Source organism: Megascapheus bottae, chromosome 38 (genome assembly GCF_031878675.1).
Source record: "Megascapheus bottae isolate mThoBot1 chromosome 38, mThoBot2.hap1, whole genome shotgun sequence".
NCBI classification, from domain to species: domain Eukaryota; kingdom Metazoa; phylum Chordata; class Mammalia; order Rodentia; family Geomyidae; genus Megascapheus; species Megascapheus bottae.
Genome location: NC_143546.1, coordinates 338,344 through 354,895, shown reverse-complemented (window position 1 = coordinate 354,895; position 16,552 = coordinate 338,344). Strand labels below are relative to the sequence as shown.

General features: G+C 41.1%; 1 protein-coding gene across 1 annotated transcript in view; it reads right to left on the bottom strand.

Annotated features, from left to right (window-relative positions):
* Positions 1-3,618: 3,618 nt before the first annotated feature.
* The window catches only part of Dtwd2 (DTW motif tRNA-uridine aminocarboxypropyltransferase 2), a 43,152-nt gene continuing 30,218 nt past the window's right edge, over positions 3,619-16,552 (bottom strand). Inside the window, exon 7 of the mRNA XM_090325405.1 lies at positions 3,619-3,700. The gene's annotated coding sequence lies outside the window, so the exon portion shown is untranslated. The remainder of the gene's footprint in view (positions 3,701-16,552) is intronic.

Here is a 16,552-nt window from a genome sequence, read left to right as displayed (position 1 = left end):
AATTCTAGCGATGACTTACTGGCGGACACTTTCCTTATATCAGATGGACATGCGTTATCTGTTCTGTTGATGATGAAACAAGTTCAGAAAGGGTTCCAAAGGATTGGATAGAACCAGCTCAGTTCTGGCTCCAGCCCTGAGGTCTGCCCGCCCTTCTGCCCCATGCTGCCATGGCTCCCTGTGTGTTATTCCATCCCAGGGGCCGGTCATCACCGTCAAGTGCTATCTTTCACTTTTCCTACTATGGTGAGCCAACGGGGCTGGTTTGTAATGGGTCGATGTTTTACCCTCATTCATGACGCAGCTCCACCAGCAGGTATGAGCAATGATAACCAACACCTCCACAAAGAAGACCCCCCCCCAAGAACAGCGCAAGGTCCCAGGTGACCACAGCTACCCTTAGCCCAGCTCCCCCGGGCGGCCCTTGCTGGAAGACACGTGGCATCCTAAGGAGAAAGCAATGGAGCAAAGCTGTTAAAGGAATATCCTTTTTCTGGGAAGAAAATTGTATCTTGAATTTGCATGAATATTCATCCAAAAGACACAACTTGGCTCAACTGAGATGTTCAAAATAGAAAAGGCCAAGTGACCAAAATATCAAGAACTGTCATTCTCTTTCCTTTTCTTTTTTTTTCCCCCTCTGCTACAAAATAAAATAAGGGACTGAAGGTAAAATAGTCATTTATGAGAGTAAAGAATTCTTTGGGGACTAGGTGTGATCGTGCATACCTGTAATCTCCCTATAGAGGAGGAGGAGGAAGAGGAGGAGGAGGAGGAGGAGGAGGAGGAGGAGGAGGAGGAGGATCATGTTCTAAGACTAGCAGAACAAAGCCATGAAGCTCTGTCTGAAAAACAAACTAAGAGCAAAAGGCCTTAGATCACTTACCTAGCAAACACAAGCCTTACATACAACCCCTATCAACTCCAGACCCCTTCCACTATGGATCTTCTACACACCTTACAACTTAAACTTATTATACATTATAATGTGTTCTAAAGTGTTACAATGTATAAACGTTGTCCCATTGTACTTATAATATTTCCTTTATGTCAAATAGCCTCATTTCCTTTTGACCCAGAAAAATTCACAGTTCAGTGAAGCATTTTTTTTTCAAGTATCTTTGAGAGTAAGACGGAGAAACACCGCAGAGGTGAAACATTTGGGTGAAATCTCATGATGCCTATATTTTGCTCCTTTTTGGACATCACGCCGGTTTGCCTATATGAGAACGCCCAGAATGATGAAGACTCTGGCCATCCTGCCCCAAGAGGGGCCCTGTCCCAGAGGAGATGGCACAGTCCTGTGGCTTAGTGAGCCTCCTGGACCATCACAGGAGAACTATGGTAGAGAAAGCATCTCATGGTGGTGATCAAGGCCTAATCCATGAATCTTCCTTCACTACAAAGACTTTGCGTTATCCTCACTCATCTACCAGGCTCTGTCTCATGGCGCCATCATTTTGTACAGCACCAACAGGTTAGAGAGGCAACACGAGTTGCTAGGAGACAGAAACTTGTAACTAGACAGAAGGGGCAATAAAGGTAGGAATCCTAGAATCCAAGGAAGGCATCCAAGAAAAAGTGAATATTTAAGGGGTATCCATGTTCAAGAAGTAATGTACCCACTACCTGATGAATGTAACTGTAACCCCTCTGTACATCACCCCAACAATAAAATACAATTGAAAAAAATGTGAATATTTATGAAGTTATCTCAGGTTCTTGAAAGTTAGAGATCATGACAACTGTGGCTTCATGCCAGACTAAGCAAAATGTTAATAAGACCTTATCTCAATCAATAAACTAGAGACAGTGATGAGTACCTATCATTCTGTCTATGAAGGAAGTCTAAGGTAGAAAGATCCCATTCTGAGGATAGCCAGAAAATAACTTTATCTGAAGAGAAATTAAAACCTAAAAAGGTTAGACAAGTGGTATAATGCCTCCCTAGCAAGTGTAAGGCCCTGAGTTCAAACTCCAGCACTGACTATATGAATATTTATATATTAATATATATGTATATATATAAAACACATATTTACAAAGTTAATCCACCTTGTAGACACGCCACTCTGATTCAAGCCCAAATGGAAAGCAACAAAGGAGCTGAAGGGATGTGGCTCCAAAATGGTCAGTTGGGTAGAGATGGTAGGAAGGATATAAACCCAGGGTCATATATCCAAATGCATAAACTCATGATGATGTCCAGGCACACAAATAAGTCCCTAGAGGGAGGACCTCAAGAACACAGCAGGAAAGCAATATACAGCTATCCTGGTTCCGACAAGGGAGATCTCCAAGAGCTCTCCTGAGTGAAACACACAAAGACCTGAACGACTTCCCAAAGCACAGACAGAAAGCTCTACTGTTCCTCAACTTACCGAACCTTAGATATGCCTAAAAATCACTTTAGGATAATCTGTAAGTAGTCATTGTTTCTTACCAGGACAGCAGTGTCCCTGGAGAGCAACAATGTGGTAAGTAATTTCCATGCATTAATGCATGGGTGGGGCTTAATTCCACGGATAGCTTACATTCCCAGTGGAGGCAGCCGGCCACCCCAGAGTCCCGGCCACATGATTAGGGATCTGCTTTGCTTGCTGTGGTAAGACAAATGAGGGCACAGAGTGTGATATACACTATGGGCAGGAAGACCTTTGCAAATGGAGAAGACAGGAGCCCAGACTGTGAGTTGGACTGGAGGCCCTGGGCAAGGACTGAAAGTCAGTGAAGACCAAGGAACAGGAGGTCCATACAAGATGCTGGTCTGAACATGGCACTCTCCACCACAACCGAGTTCTGCCGAGAGATAGGTTCACCCCCCGTGCTGCTGTTAATTCACAGCTCTGGTAACAGCAGGATGTACAAGCATCACTCAGTGTATTTTTTCAATCATTAAAAAAAATTCTTATGTGTAACCCCTCCATATATTACCTTTATAATAACAATTTTTAATTTAAAAAACTATTCTTAACAGATTAATTGAAAGAGAATCTCTTGTTCCTTTACAAAACATGAAGTTGCAATAACCAAATTGTTTTACCTGAGGCTCTTAACACTGAAGGCTAGATGCATTTCTTGTTTCAAATTGTAAGGGCCTGATCTCCCTCCTCCCCCTACTTTCATATCTAGAGCCCAGAAAACAAGGGGCAGGGAAAGATACCGAGGAAAGCAAACCAAATGCTTCAAAGTCATCACATTGAACACTTGAATTATGGATAAACCATTCCAAGCTTTCTTATTAGGAACAGATAAGACTCAGGAATCTCCTAAAAGCATATACTCTAAGTTATATGAAGTAAACATTTTCAGAAAGAAAAAAAAATAGAGAAATACCATACATTTATGCAGAAAGCCTCTATATGGCCACATGTAGAGGAACGGGGCTTTTGATGCTTCTAAACCCTTGTTAATGCTGCAACATTAAAGTTCACAATTAAGGCTCAGCCCGAGAATGAGATGCTTGAGTCAGAGATGCTTACCTCCAAGTATGCCTCACAATCCTTCATTGTCTGCATCTTGTGTTAGTATCCTTCAAAAAGGAGAACGATGTTTTGAAGATAAGTCCTAGTGTATATGGTAAACAAGGATTGCTGCCACTCCAGCTGCTATGATGACTTTTTTTGCTTTTGTTATTCATCTGAGAACTTATCTTTTGTCCTTCCAGTCGGTCACCAGATGGTCAGGCCTCCACTTCACCCTAGGTAAGAATAATGACCATGCATAAGCGATTGAGAGTATAGCACTTTCTTCCGTTGTAGTTAAGGTTTGGAGGTGGCTGAAGCCTCATTGCACAAATATTACAAGACTGACCAGGAAAGAGGATGAGAGAGGGAGAGGCTAACAGACCACACTACTGGCATGGAGAGTTTAACTTAGAGAACGCAGAGATGAAGAATGTGGTGACTCCATCTGACCCTTCAGCAGCCATTAAATCCCCCCTTTGCTTAGGCCAGCTTGGGTTGGTTATCTGTTAATGATTGCTGATGTCACAGGCTATAATGACTTCAAATGAATAAAATGTTACTATATGTAGATACATGTAGATATTTATTCATTGACACGTTTTTTGTTTGTTTTTTGCCAGTCCTGAGCTTGAGCTCAGGGTCTGAGCACTGTCCTTGGACTTTCTCAAGGCTAGAGCTCTACCACTTGAGCCTCAGCACCACTTCCGGCTTTGTTCTATGTATGTGGTACCGAGGAATCGAACCCGGGTCTTCATGAATGCTAGGCAAGCACTTTAACCACTAAGCCAAACTCCCGGCCCCTCACTGACACTTTTTACTTGCATCTTTGGATTCTGTTTTCCTCTTATATTAAACTCCAGGAGTTAGCAATTTCTTCCTGAATATAGCCTTCTGTTTTTGTTTTTGGGTTTTGTTGTTGTTGTTTTGCAGTTGCAACCTACAGTATATTCGACAAGTTCTCGCGTTTCTATAGCCCCTAAAATAGGGGTTCTTTTTTCTCCTCTTCTTTTAGGTAAATGTTTTCTATTTTTCTTAAAAATTCCTTAATTTTTTTTCATTGGAAGCTAATATGTAATACTTACTCTACAATAAAAAAAAAACTTACCAAAAAATTGGTTTTGAGCTAGACGTGTGGCTCATTTGCTACAGCACCCACCTAGCAAGTGCAGGGCTCTGAGATCAAACTCCAGAGCCAACAAAAAGAGAAATGTAGTCTTCTTATACAGGGTCACGTACAGATATACACAGACTGGCTAAAGTATGGCACACATAGTGGAGGATTCCAGTGATGTAAACTCCAAGCTAAAACATGTTTTGTTGGTGGGTAGAGAGGTCAAAGATGGGGAGGGAGATGAATGGAGAGAGAAAGGGTGGAAGAACACAGTCATAATATTCAATGCATGTATGTGACAATGGAACCAGGTGACTTGAGGGGATGGGGAGGGTTGGGAGAGACAGGGGAGAGTGAAAGGGATGACACTGCTTAAGATACATTGTCCTTATCAACAGACATGCTGAATTGAAACCCCTCTGTATAACTCACCCCCCCCCCCACACACACACACTGGTCCTAGGGCTTGAACTCTGGGCCAGGGCACTGTCCCTGAGCTCAAAGCTAGTGTTCTACCACTTGGGCTATAGCATCACCATGTCCAGCTTTTTTCTGTGATTCGTTAGAGATCAGAATGTCATGGACTTTCCTTGCCTGCTCTGGCTTTGAACCATGATGGTCAGATCTCAGCCTCCTGAATAGCTAGGATTAGTGGGGTGAGCTGCCAGCACTCTGGCCGTACAACTAATTTTTTTAAATGCTTTAACTGAGTTTAACATAAACCATCTACTAGCCTTAGGAATTATCCTCAAAGGTAGCATTATATTCGGTCTATATAACACTACACTATGCATCAAAAGATATAAAAGTTGTTCAGAAAGTTACTAGAAATCAAACAGCAAAGAAAAAGAATGCATGTAAAACAAACCTTTCACACATGTTCTACCTCCACCAATGTGAGTCTAGTGTGAAGGATTATTATAAATGTGGAGGATTATTATAAATTGACCCCATATTAGGTTGACATTGTCAAACCTGTGTCACCCCAAGTCACATGCTAGAGCCAGTCCTGGAGTCAGCCACAAGATCAACCCAATCTCCCTGGGCCGGGCCCAGGCTGGCTCTGCTTGGACAGCAGTGTGCACCTACCCAGGGGTGGAGGAAACCTTCCGTGTTTCTTTTTGGATGAGTATGAGGTGCTTGTGAAACCAAGAAATCCACCTCATTGAAGGCCTAGCTTCCCCACCCTGCCCAGGTTCCCCAGAGGTGCGGGCAGTAGAAGGACATCCTTCAGCAGAGTCATACAGATGGAATTTGAGAGGTTTACTTGATACAGATGGAGATCACTGTTTGCATCTAATCTTACTGAGTGCTTTCCTTGTGAGAGCAATCCCGCCGGATGAGGGAAACGCAGAGGGTCTCCCAGAGGGCTCTTTGCTGCAGGCCTCATTTCATCCCCAATGACTTCAGGGGAGGCCTATTTAAAGGAGGTCACAGGTATTTACCTTTCTTCCCCATCTGTTTCAATCTGCTTTATGGAGGGAAAAAAAAAATGCCAGTGCCAGGGCTCAGCCTTCCGCCCCCAGTGTGTTCATTCTGCATACTTTGTTCATGGCAGAGCAGATTTTTACCACAACAAAAGAAAATGTCATTGGAATAAACTTAACTTTTATGTAGACCAAGGCTAGGCAGATTTCTTCCCATGGCTACATGGAATTATATCTACTCAGTACTGTCTTACACATGAAAGTTTTGTCAAAACAAGGTGTTTGCAGCCTAACACACCCTTAAATAAAATCCAAACTCAAAAAAAAAACCCTTCAACACTGTACATCAGATGAGAAAAACTGTAATTATAATTGACAATTGTAATTATTTGATCCCTAAGCTAATGCATATGAAGTAAGGTGTAAGTAACCATAACAAATGGCTCTCCTAAGACGTATATTTGGACCTGTTTGTATGTAAAATTATGTCTGCTGAATAGCCTGAATTACTGTATACATTTTTTATTCAATAATTGTTCATTAAGGGTATCCTTCATGCCAGGCACTGAACCAGATATAAAAATGACAATATATAACTACATATTTAAAAACAACAACAAGGATAACTGCCTTGGAAGATCCCACTCTCTGGCAAGAAAAAGAAAAATAGCCAAGATTGCATAAAGTAAATATAATAGATTTTGAGGAAAGTATAAAATGAATATGGCCCAGCTTGGTCACTGCAAAGCTCAGCAATGTGGTCCTGTCATCACTTGAAGAATCAATCTGTCTCCGAGACATTAGTTTATATGAATTCAATTTACTAATGCATGACCAAGAACTCTGCTTGACTAGCCACCCAGTAAAACCTAGTTTTGCCTGGTAGATCATGAACACAGGGCTTGTGAGGACAAAACCAGCTCATTCTGCTTCTGAAGACTTATCTACTTACATGCATAATCTCATTGATACTCAAAAGTATATCCACAAAAGTATAAAAATCAAACCAGGGGATGCCTGACTGCAACCTGTGTGTGTCTGTCAACTTAGACTATGAGAGCAGGAGGCACTGGTCTCCATTCTGTATCATCCAAAGAGAACATGTGGAGGATTAAAGCATCAGTTAACCCATCCTAAGCAAGGTAACAACAGGACATTTTTCCTGATGACCAAACCACTTTCCCTTTAGCTAGTTGAAAGTTTTGTTGTATCTCATTTTATTGTACATATATCATTTTTCAGTTGGAGACAAAATAAAAACTACTCACAAACACATCCAATATTTTAGAAAGGATTTCCTCCTAATCTTAATTTCATTTGTAAAAATAGATATATGCAGACAAAGATATACGTGTGTGTGAAAATACATGTATGTGAAATAATAAGTCCCCACGCCTGAGTCTATACCCATTCTTTGAGTTCTAGTATAACAAACCACTGTCCAACATAGGAGAGCATTCCTGTCAGAAGTAGCTGAGTTTTAGCCAGTCACAAGCAGTCAAATCCAAATAAGGCAACACTAGCTGCACCCAATCAGATAATTACACAACTTAACTTCCATGTTTAGTCTATAAAAGCTTACTGTCCACGCTCTGAAACTGGTCTTGTGCCCCGTGCTGCCTAATTAATGAGGCGTACATTGTTACATCTGTCTAATGCCTCTTTTTTGTAAATCTAGCTAGCACCCCCATCAATATCAGCACAGCTCAGCATGTGCATTACCACTCATATAAACAAGTGAGGGAAGCAGCCATTTCTCTCTTCTTTCCAACCCAGTCTAGTGTCGAGCAGAATGAGCTCTGAACCACCGTTGGCTACTGTACACACACACACACACACACACACACACACACACACACACGCGTGCTTTTGTAGAAGTGTATCTGTCCCCTCTAACCCTTCAAATCACATTGCGAGCAGTTTTCCAGGACATTATAATTTTATCCTACAAAACACTTCATATGGTTTCCACAATATTTCATTATAGAACTGCTTCATAATTTCCATCGCTCCCCAATCAGCAGTTTTTCATTTATTCTACATAATAATCTCTGATTATTCTTTAAAGTGATTTTCTAGAAGTGAAATTGTTAGGCTTGACTCAATATGAACTTTTTAAGGTCTTGGCACACTGTTCAAATTGCTTTACAGAATAGTTGCTACAATTCCATTCCTACTGCTTGTAAGAATGCCCTTTTCCCTGAACCTTTACAAGCACAAAGTATTGAGGGGGGAGGGTTGCTTTTATCTTTTAAAAATTGGAATCTGAGGAACAATATATTTCTTTTGGACACATTTGTACCATGGAGAAGCACAGACCCAACCTGGGAGGCAACATCTATTACATGCTGTAAGTTATGTAGTTAAAGTTCCCAAAGTACCCTTTGTCCTCTAATGCCAAGTTGAGCTGGAAACTTTTTAGAACAGGTGGAGTATAAATGAATACATTCCCCAACTTTCTGATAAACACCTCACTGCAATTTCCCTCGGTGCAACAGAAATACGTATGAAAAAGGAAGGAGAAATGTGGAACACTATGTGGGGGAAAAAAAAAGGTAACAAATAGACTTTGCAATGGAAGTTCTTTAATGGTTGTCTAACCATTGTATCCAGCCTTCAGTGAGCCTCACTGATGCAGCCTTTGAATGATCCCTCCCACTCCCCCTCGACACCTGAGTGGGGGACCGGCACTGAACGAGGGAGCCTCGGTATGATGCAGCAGAAACTCTACAAGCTCCTTTTTTATTGTGTAGAGGCCCAGGTGAAAGCGCCTGGAAAAGCAATCCTAAGCTATTCCAGTTGATGGGCATGTGAGTGAGACCAACTCCATTGAGCTGATTACAGTCATAAGACAGCTCAAAGGAGACTACAGGAAAAATTATCCAGAAAAGCTAGTGCTGTGAAAAGTCGTAAGTGTAGGTGATTTCATAAACAGAAATTTTTACCTAATCTAACACACTCTAGGTAAAAGAAACAACATTCATTCAGCATTTACTGAGTTCACGGTCCTGCAGGAGAGACTCACTAATGAAAATAATCACATCTCAAAACAAAAGCCATAAGCTTGAATAGGTGAAGGAATTCTCCACTTTGGTTAGTCAGGGGCATCATAGGAAAGAAAATGTATCTGCTAATAAGGTGAGAAAATCAAGAGGGTATAGAATCTGGGGTTTCTAGTAGAATTTTCTAGAACCTGCACACGGTTTTACTCAGTAAATGCAGAGGCACTAGTAGGAACATGGCAAACATGAAGCTCTTTAGGTTCAGGTAAGAATGTAGCAAACTCGGACCAGGAGCTTGGCCTAGTGGTAGAGTGCTTGCCTAGCATGCACAAAAACCCAGGTTCGATTCCTCGGTACCACATACACAGATGAAAAAGCTGGAAATGGTACTGTGGCTCAAGTGGTAGAGCTCTAGCCTTGAGAAAGCCCAAGGGACAGCGCTCAGGCGCTGAGTTCAAGACTGGGGGAAAAAAAAAGAATATAACAAACTCCAAGGAAGGGGGGAGAGACAGAATAAATGTCAGTGAGTACTCTTAAGTCTACACATACGCCTCTATAGAATGTTTACACACTGTGACACATTGAGATGCAGCACCGGTCTATAAATATCACATTTAAATCTGATCACGGGAGACAGAGCGTTGGGTAAGGAAGCATTCGGTAGTATTTCACTCTGGATAACTTCAACTAAAGTTCATTCCGGTCAATCCTTCTATGTCCAAGAAACAACTGCATATAATCCAGGGGGGGAAAAATGCTAGCAAACTACTATTCTTATGGCAGCAATCCCATATGACTTAACCTAACAAACGTACAAAGATTTGGGAAATGGATATAGAAAGCTGAATGATTCCAAATAAACAATGTGAAACCAGTGACAAGAGGTTATATCAACAGTTTACCCTAACTAAAGGATTAGATCCTAAGCTACTGTTTTAAGCAAACATCTAAATATATAGCTTCTAGGAGAAAACAAAGCAGTAGCATCTGATCCTTAGCTGGATAAAACAATCTAATTGCATCCACCTCTTCACAGAACATGATTTCACCTTAGAATGTATATAATATAAAAAATGGGAAGGCAAAATCAAATTTGGTTTACAAATATCCATGCTGGTATTGGCTATAGAGAGTGCCCCAACTGGTAATTTGAACTCTGAAAATGTTAAAGGCAAACAAGTCCCAGATGCCAGATGCCCACCGAGACATATTATGAACATTCACTAACCTAAGACTAAACAGAGCCCCGTTAGCCACATCACCTGTAGATATTTACGTGAGTCTCCTTCTTTCTCCAGATAAGAAACGACAGATCATACAACACAATTAGCAAGGGTCAATAAGACAAGCAGCAGCCGTCAATTACAGAAAGGAAAGCTTCAGGGACAGGAGACAGACGCGTTTTCTCAGGATAACCAATGCCTGAAGTAGACTAGTCACATTGACTTGTTTTTCTCTTGGATAACTGACTGACGCCTGAGTATTACATAAACCTTAGGGGGTCCTCAAGATAAAACTAACAATCCTACTAAAAACCAGACATCCAATTACTTCCATGCAACATGAATGCCAGCTCAGGGAAATTGATGAATGTATATCCCTAGCTCCTGCTTTCCAAGTGTCAGGAGGTTAAATGAACCCAGGGGGAAACCTTCCTCAGTCACACTCATGAGATGGTACCAGCAGTGAACGGTAAACATGAAGTTACAGCCACAATGCACCTCCCACACTTAACTGCCACCCCACATTCTGTTTGCTTACTTGACGATTTTAGAACCTCAGGTTCTATCTTCAATGTGTGAATATTAAAATATTCAAAATGTTTCTAGCCCAGTAAATCACTCTGAAGAGAAACTTCATGCACAGTATCTCTGGAGATCAAACATAGGAGTGCATAATAAAAGAGAAGGGGAAAGTCTATCAAAGTAAAAAACTCCCCAAATCACCACATTTCATTTTTGATCAGCTCCAAAAGTTCTACTCAACGACACATTTGGAATTCAAGTGACTGATGATCTAGGATATTTGATTCTGTATGCAGGCAAAGCTATATAAGAGAAACATGGCATGTTCTCTTGAAAAATTTAAGCCTATTTCTTATTTAAGTAAGCCTCATGCCAACTCCTATCTTTATATACAAAGACTTTTCAAAAATGTATTATACACGCCTGTAATCCTAGCTACTCAGGAGGCTAAGCTCTGAGGACTGGGGTTCAAAGCCAGCCTGGGCACTAAAGGCCTTGAGACTCTTATCTCTAATTAATCACTAGAAAACGGGAAGTGGGACTGTGGTTCAAGGGGTAGGACACTAGCCTTAAGCTGAAGAGCTCAGGGACAGTGCCAGGCCAAGTTCAAGACCTATGACCCACAAAAAAAAAATTAATGTAATTACATTCCCTTAAAACGAGTGGTGTTTGCATATTCTTGATCCCATACCTCAAATAAATAAATGGGATTGGATGATTGAGAGACTAGATCTCTCAATCATACCTACAATCCTTGACAGAAACAGCAAGCTTCTATTCTAGAAAGATGCACATGGTTGAATGAGTCAAGATCATGAATAGAAAATTAAATTCCAGGGCCAGGAGTTTGGCCTAGTGGTAGAGTGCTTGCCTAGCATGCACGAAGACCCAGGTTCGATTCCTCGGTACCACATACATAGAAAAAAAAAAGCTGGAAGTGGTGCTGAGGCTCAAGTGGTAGAGTGTTAAGCCTTGAGAAAAGCCCAAGGACAGTGCTCAGGCCCTGAGTCCAAGCCCAGGACTGGCAAAAAAAGAAAAAAGAAAAAAAGAAAATTAAATTCCACACACAAGAAGATGAGACTGTTAGCTCCTTCCCTTATCTCAGCCAACGGAATAACATCAGTCCAGTTTGTTTCATACCTGCCTCAGACTTGAGAATCTTCTCTGGGGAAATTGGAGCTGCTCAAAAAAAAATATAGATAGATAGATAGATAGATAGATAGATAGATAGATAGATAGATAGATAGATAGATATCTGTATTCTTTTTTCTATTCCAGAATGGAAAACTTGACTCAGTTACTTATTAACTCATTATAAAGCTCTGCAACAGAGAAGTTTAACACACACAGACTTCTTGAGGCTTTTTGGTGACTCATTCTGTAAAATCATGAAAAACAACTGGTGACTCCAAAATATAACACTTGATGGTCCAGGGAAACTGCAAGTGGAAAGGAAGCATTCCTTTGGAGCACGCGTGAGGACTGCAGCAGACGCTGCACAGCTCTGCAGAAATGAACTGCCTGCCACCCACCATTCGTCTTGTCAGACAACTTCACATTTCGTTGTCAAAAGGCTGTGAAACTGTGAGTCGCCCCACCCTTTTGATGCTTCTTATTCTACCAGTTACTCAACACTAAAATTCCTTGAAAGACCTTCAAAAAATGCAAATGTTAGGAGCAGCCAAGAAAATGTGTGTGTGTGTGTGTGTGTGTGTGTGCGCGTGTACGTGCACACACCCTCTCTCCCATTTACTATGCCACAACCACCCCCCATCTCTGCCGCCCTTTACACTCTGAGAAAATGTTAGCCATTTTAACACTTCCACATTCACTTTCTAACATTAGAATACTTCCTCGGATGCTCACTCTGCAAACACATGCTTTTAACACATTGTCTAAATGTAGGAGTAAAAACACAACAAAGCATCACAACCTCACACTAAAACACTTTCTAATTTACAGGAAAGCCATAGCAATATAACCACTTTTGCCTTCATCTCTGACATGAACCTTCACCACTCCTCACACCTCTTGAGACATAAACACACCAGAGATATAAAAAGGGCAGGAGGAGGCGAGCCGCAGCAAACCCTGGGATGGAGCAGAACTCCATAACCCACTGCTTCTATTGGTTGTTCTATAGAGGGTAGAATTGATGAACTTGAAAAGAGCATCCATTCTGAAGCTAAATGCTGCACAGTCCAATTTTCTCCTCATTTCTATAGAGTGAAATCTGTTCTCAAGAACTACGGTTAGACAAAATAAATAAATTATAAATGTGAAACTTCTCAGGCACCGACCAAAGCTGTAGCTTTAATGCTCATGCTTCTACCACAGGAACAAAGATCCTGAGCAAAGCAACCCAGCTCCTCCTGAAATGTGACTTGTCACCAAAAATGCATACGCTAACGCATCTAGAAAATCCCATATGCCCTTCAAAATGGTAACAGTCTTAAAAACAATATTCTTGCTCCACTTTGCTCATATTAGGGCATTATCAGCCCTAACTCTAGAAACAAAGAGCAACTGGGAGCACAGAAGGCCTTTCCCTGCCTCTTCCCTGACCACAGAGAACATCTATGATTCTAAAACAAAAGCTGCAGGCATGGTGACAGCAGAGAGGCAGGTGGCCGGCAGAGCAGGGAGAGGCAGAAACTGGAGAACTCTGGGCACTAGAGAGGCAAGCAGCATGGACTCCATTTGACCACCATCATAAAGGACAGAGGCCCAGGGAGGTCAAACCTTCTAATTTTTTGGAGGAAAACAGAAACCTTAACTTTTTTTTTCTTTTGGTGCTGATACTGGGGTTTGAACTCAGGGCCTGGGCACTATTCTTGAGATTTTCTGCTCAGGGCTAGCATTACCAGTTGAGCCATAGTTCCACTTTTGGTTTTTTGGTGGTTCATTGGAGAAAAGAGACTCACAAACTTCCCTGGCCAGGCTGGTTTTGAACTGCTATCCTTTGATCTCAGCCCCCTAGGATTACAGGTATAAGCCACTAGAACCTGACTAGTAACATTCCCTAATATGAAATGCTAGTGACTTTTAATATTAAAATAGGCCAGTCATGGAAAACAAATGTTAGTCTGCAATGTACTTATTGTATCTTCTTTTTTTTTTTTTTTTGCCAGTTCCAGGGCTTGAACTCAGGGCCTGAGCATGGTCCTTAGGCTTTCTCAAGGCTAGAGATCTATTACTTGAGTCACAGTAACACTTCCAGCTTTTTCTATGTATGTGGTACCACAGAATCAAACCAGGGTTCCATGCATGCTAGGCAAGCACTCTACCACGAGGCCAAACTCCTAGCCTATGGTATCTTTTTAAGGAAAGATTTTATTACAGCCCCTCCAGTTCTATCAGAAAACAACCTGAGTAAACCTGTATCAAAATTTAGGGAAGAAGGACAACACAATTATGTCCTACTTCCTTCCTTAGTACTCATGATTGTGTCCTTTGGTAAGAGGAACCTGGAGTCATGACTGAAGGTAAACTAAAGTCCTATTCACACTCTGTCAAGCACAGTGACTCAAGCCTGCATCAAAGGGAGGATGGGGCAGGAAAGGGAGGGTGGGGCAGTGATATAGGGAAGCATTCCAGGGCATCACAGTTCAGGCAAGCCTGGGCATAAAGAGAGACTGGGCATCAAGATTAATCAGTGCAAAACAAAGAGCTGGGAGAGTGGTTTAAATGGTAGAGTCCTTGTGCCCCCAAGCAGAAGGCCGGGAGTTCAAGCCCCAGTACCACATGCATGAATTACATAATTACATGTATAAATACATGTATGTATATGTGTATATTATATATAACATGTTATATATATGTAGATGATCTATCTATCCATATATATATGTATATATATATATATTCTTCTCAGTTGACTTCACTTTTCTCGCCCATACCTGAGAGAATCTTGGAATTGATTTTTCCAAATATTTCAGCCAAATTGAGAGGGGAGGGAACAACTCTTCTGGTGTAAAACTACAGCTTTGCTGTAAACAATTCCATAAATCTTATTGGTGGGGTCATAGTGATGCATCAAAATTTTGTGGAAAAAGGAAAACTCATATTCCACACTGTGATAACTTCATAAGGAAAGGAGAATGGAGACATTTCTTATTTTGCTTCATGTTCATAATTCATATACTTGTGAGATAAAAGTTAAAAGCAGTTCTGTAAGATGTAAAATGCCCATTAATTATAGGATTAATTGTAGGATTTGTTTTTCAGATACAGCCCAATTTTCTCTTCTGCATTATAAAAATATTTTGAGGTCTCTTCATTCCATAATTTCAGAAATGCTTCTCTAGGTTTCTTCATAAATTTCTGGTTACACCTACTTATTTATAAACTTGTAAATAATTTAAAAAGAAAGATCTCCACTTCAGCCTGGAAAACTGTCACTTCCATTGGAGTGCACGTGCCCCTGTGTGTTTGCGTTACATGCAAAGCTGCACTCACAACCAGAAAGTGTATTTTTAGCTTTCCCTTGGGGGAAAACTCTGTGTTCACATCAAGAATCGTGGGTACAGCTGTCAACAACAAGCACTCAGGCTCCTGCTTGTTCTATTGTAAAAGAGCTTGCTCTGACAGCTCTAATTATGGCATACAGTCAGGTAGCTGAACTTGTGTTTCAAAGATTCACCCCTAGGACTAGGTTTATTAAATATTAACTATGAACATTAAGGATGTTATACATTTTACATGGAATATTTTAGGTCCAGCATGACTTTCTCCCTGGAATTATTGGATAGTCAGGTCCCTCGCTGCTGCCTTACCTGAATTATGCACTGCACAGGGCGCCCGCCTCTGAAAATCAGCCAGTTAACCGGAACAGCTTCTCTGCCAAGAAGACCTTGTCAACATACATTGTGCTCCTATTTCTGAATTACGTCCCGGTGATAATAAACTGAAGTAAGTTAAGAAGAGAATGTTGACAGATGCTGGCCAGAAGGGATCGCTACTGCACTGCTGGTGGGACTGTAAACTTGTTCAACCACTCTGGAAAGCAGTATGGAGGTTCCTCAAAAGACTAAACACAGGGCTCCCATGAAGCAGCAATCCCACTCCTGGGCATTTATCCAAATATCCAAAAAATGAGGCATACTAAACCTACTAGCACAACCATGTTCACTGCAGCATTATTTACCATAGTTAAGATATGGAACTGACCCAGATGCCCCTCAGTAGATGATGGAATGGATCGTGAAGATATGGCATATTTACACCATGGAATTCTATGCTGCTATCACAAAGAATGACATTGCCCCATTTATAAGGAAAGGGAAAGACTTGGAAAAAATATTAAGTGAAGTAAGCCAGACCCAAAGAAACACAGGCTCTGGTTTCACTCATTTGTAACAATTAGTATACGTCTAGGATCCTCCTAGCAGAGGATCACAATCGCTCAAAAGCTATGTACATAGGGCCATATAGGATGAGGCTAAATGAAATGAACTCCACGATATGGAAACAAGAGGTTTATGTTTGTGATTGTTATTCTTAATGTACTATGTGACGTTAATTCTTTTCTTTTCCCCTTATGGTTTACCTCATGTTGTGATTGTATCTGAATGTGGAACCTGATACACTGCATATACATTTTATTTGAGAAAGGGAAGTTAAGGGAACTACAAGATGAGTGGGAGGGGGTGGGGGGAAGGAAAGGAGGAGAAAAACACAGGAAGGGGTAACAGTGTTCAAGAAGTAATGTACCTACTACAGGATGAATATAACTGTAACCCCTTTGTACATGACCCTAACAATAAAAAAAGAGACTTGGTTATCTCATATTGTTACACTA